This window comes from Berghia stephanieae, chromosome 4 (assembly GCF_034508935.2).
Source record: "Berghia stephanieae isolate SIO BIC M18660-M18661 chromosome 4, UCSD_Bste_1.3, whole genome shotgun sequence".
NCBI classification, from domain to species: Eukaryota; Metazoa; Mollusca; class Gastropoda; order Nudibranchia; family Aeolidiidae; genus Berghia; species Berghia stephanieae.
Genome location: NC_088363.1, coordinates 34,142,833 through 34,146,915, shown reverse-complemented (window position 1 = coordinate 34,146,915; position 4,083 = coordinate 34,142,833). Strand labels below are relative to the sequence as shown.

Genomic DNA, 4,083 nt, shown 5'->3' with positions numbered 1-4,083 from the left:
TTTATATGTAACGCAATTCCCACCCAAAACATAAAAAATGGCGGATTTTTTTTCTATCGAGGCCGCTGGTTGGTTAGCCAATAAGAGCACCGTACGGTTTCCATTGGGTAAATTCCTTGATCTGTATACACTGCATGTGCGTTTATGCAATAATGTATATGCAGTATAGATAGTTCGAAGATGACGTCACTCAGGTCTTTGTTATTGTTTTTTTCCCATCCGCGTTTATGAGTAATGCTCACTGAACTGTATTAACCTGACTATAAACGTTCATGGAAACACACAGTTTTGTGTGTTGGTGCGTTATTCTTCCGGATGGCAATCGCATGAGCGTCTCAGCCAAGCGCATACTATCTATATCATACATAAGCAGACACTCACAGCCACTCACATACTCCATCGCCGTTTCGCATACACTTCGCCATTAGTTCCAATTCCAATGTCACGCGCCATGATTATTGTTGGCCACCATTGTAAATAAATGTTGTGATACAGTAATCCCCCCCCCCCTCCCCCTCCAACACACACACACACACACACCCACACCCACACACACACTCACTCACACAAACAAACACCAACCCATTGTAACATATCAACAGAGTAAAAAATAATAAAGTTCTCTTTATTCATCCTCAAGCAGAAATTTATCTTAGGGTCTATTCTAAGGGAAGACTGGAATCACCCAGAGGTCAGCAGCAGCACAGCGCCACAAATTGTGTTACGGAGAGGTGGCTTGCTAAAGACCATATAACGTGGTGGATATTGGAGCTATGTATCTTGCGGGTACGAAGCAAAGACCATACCCTGGGGCACATTGCCCCTTATCCTCTCCCCCTCCTCTCCATAAAATGCAATGGCAATGTACGGTTTTCTCGAACTACTGTTTCCTCGTTCCTCGAACGCTTTTGCTTGTCCCGATGAGTTCGAGGATGTATATATATATATATATATATATATATATATATTATATATATATATATATATATATATATATCACACTCTCTTGCTCTTTCTCGGTCTCTCTACTTCCCCTTCACCCCCCCCCCCCCCCCCCCCCAAAAAAAAAAAAAGAAAACCCAAAAAATAAACAAACAAACAAACAAAAAATGTTTAACTACGACGAGGACGACGACGACGATGGTGATGGTGATAATGATGATGGTAATGATGTCGCTGCTGCTGCTGCTGCTGATGATGATGATGATGATGATGATGATGATGATGATGATGATGATGATGATGGTGATTATTATTATTATTATTATTATTATTATTATTATTATTATTATTATTATTATTATTATTATTATTATTATTATTATTATTATTATTATTATTATTATTTTATTATTATTATGTGATGGTGATGATGATGATGATGATACTGATGATGATAATGATAATGAAGACGATGATTATTATCATTATTGTTATCATTATTATGTGATGATGATGATGATGATGATGATATAACGATGATGTTACTGGGTTATTGTTAGAAGAAAAAAAAAGAGTTGTTTTAATTGGAAAACTGAAAAGTGTTCATGCATGAGACTGTGTGTTTAATCAATATGAGTCCTGCGTTTTGATTACTTCACAACCAGTCATAGTGTTAGTATATTAAGGGGTTATCACATCTCACACGTAGCTTTTTAAACAATGTGTCATATATAGAAATAATTTCTCCGTGTTAACTACCGTACCTTAAAGCCATATCCACATTGTCATACAATTACCGGTAGCATTAGGTTCAGTTAGTTGATCACCCCTTTGGATGAGTAAAGTTATCCGATTTTAGTTTGTAGTATACCGTTAAGTCACCTCTATAAATAAAACACAACGCTATCTTATGTCATCGTCGCTAAAGATACACGTGATATTACTAATCTGATAATGTAATATTTACGTCATATGGAGAACTTAATCGGATTTAAACTTAAAAGCACGCTTGTTATTCTTAAACTCGTGTAGAAAATTGCCCTGTCATGTCTTTACTTTTTGATGTCATTTTTTTTTTTTTTGTGACCTCGAAATCATTGATCACGCCAGCACGAAGGTATTGAAGATCGTTATTGTGGTCAATAACCATTTTGTCTCTGCGCTTGCCGTACTTTTAACATATAAATGACACGGCTTCAGCCTGATAATGTAACCGCGCCTTTAGAGAATTAAGGCCACCTGTATCCACCGCTCCATGAGTTGTTTACATTTTCATTTAAAAAATCACATCTACACACCCCGCGAAATTTTATCTTCATTGTGCGGCGATTCTCGGCTTGGTGAGGTTGGGAAACCGTAATCTCATTTTCTTACTAACTTATAGGCCTATGTTTTGTATTTTTACTAATCAACACCCCTTTTGACGGTACCGTCGAGTTTTTATATGTATTGTATTATAATTATTTGTATTTGTATTATTCCCATAACTAATCACCAGTTTCTAGATCATTTCAGAGTTCACAGAAGTTGAAAGACGACGGAGGACAGGGCCGGATTCATTTTGTAAGATTTCATCTAGAATGGTAAGTTTTCAGGGGGTTTTTTTCAGTTTCGTTCGTCATTTTCTTGGACTCCAACATTATCCCACCACCAGTGTCTAATCACTATTAATTGTTCGAGTTTCAGATGGACCATCCAGGAAGACAACGAAATTTCAAGGGAGTCGACATCCTCTACAGGTAAGAAATTTAATCTTTTTATCGTGGTTAAAAAAAAAAATCATGTTTGAATTTTACAAACTGAAATAGTAGATACCGATATGCCACCTTAGATTGCCTTCAGCATTAATCAACATGAAGTATTTATGAAAGTGAACAGATTCATGGAGATAATTCGAGATATTCGAGAGGTTAACTGTTGAGGTAAAAAACAAAAAAACCCCATCTAAGTTAATGTTAATTATATTAGGTGGTGAGACTGCATTTCTTTCAAAACATAATTTCTTCAATAATCTATTTATATACATTCAAAATATTAACAAGAATTACGTTTTTCAAAAATTCACTACAGGACGGAATCAAGAGACCGGATTGGATCGTGTATTCTTCAAAGGATTGGATTCGTAACGGAGACTTCATCACGAGGTAGGAATTATATTTCTCTCCCTCCCTCCCTCTCTCTCTCTCTCTCTCTCTCTCTCTCTCTCTCTCTCTCTCTCTCTCTCCCTCTCTCTCCACTACTCTTCTCTCTCTCTCTCTCTCTCTCTCTCTCTCTCTCTCTCTCTCTCTCTCTCTCTCTCTCTATCTATCTATCTCTCTCTCTCTCTCTCTCTCTCCCCTCTCTCTCTCTCTCTCTCTCTCTCTCTCTCTTTCTTTCTTTCTTTCTCTTGGCTTAGTTTACCGGGGAAAGAGTTGTAGGGTAAGGACATGATATTTTAATATTATTGCTTAACAATTAATTTGACAATGATTGGATAAATGATAAAGATTTATATGGTACGAGTACGACAACTTTTTAACAGCTGTAGACTGTAAGCTCCTACTGAAGAGAAAAAAATTAGACCACAAGGCACCAAGTGATCAAAGATATGAAACTATTCGAAACTTATGGCACATATCAATGTAATATTATAATTTGCTGGCTGATGATCATATAGTAGCTTTGTCTATAATATTTTTGAGGACTTTCCTTTAAATATATGGTAATATTATTCGTTTGCGTTGTGTTGTAGATGTTAAATACAGTCGAGATACCTAGGCCTAGTGCTCTAGACTCTAGATATAGACTAAGAATTAGAATCTAAGTCTAATTTCTTACACTACAGATACTAGACGTCTACGCTTACAGGCTTACAGTTAAAGCTTTATTCGTTGTAGTAAATTCATTCCGAATCCAAATAAAATAAAATGGATGGATTTCAATTTCAGGGTCCGTAATATCGAACAAAATTGGTCACCCCAAATTATCTGTACACGCCCATACACAATTCCATTATCCATACGCCTCACTACAGTGTGTCACATAACTATACTATAACGCCGTCACATAAAGCCTTTTCATAGCGCTCTTTTTCACGGTGTATTGAATTTTTTTTATATAATAAAAAAATCTTGCACTAGACTAGACATAAAAATCGACATT

The 4,083-nt window shown here is 36.3% G+C and overlaps 1 long non-coding RNA gene across 1 annotated transcript in view; it reads left to right on the top strand.

The window, feature by feature from the left end:
* The first annotated feature begins 3,499 nt into the window (after positions 1 to 3,499).
* Positions 3,500 to 4,083, top strand: part of LOC144971994 (uncharacterized) — a 9,331-nt gene continuing 8,747 nt past the window's right edge. The window contains exon 1 of the long non-coding RNA XR_013645222.1: positions 3,500 to 3,643. This is a non-coding gene — a long non-coding RNA (uncharacterized LOC144971994). The remainder of the gene's footprint in view (positions 3,644 to 4,083) is intronic.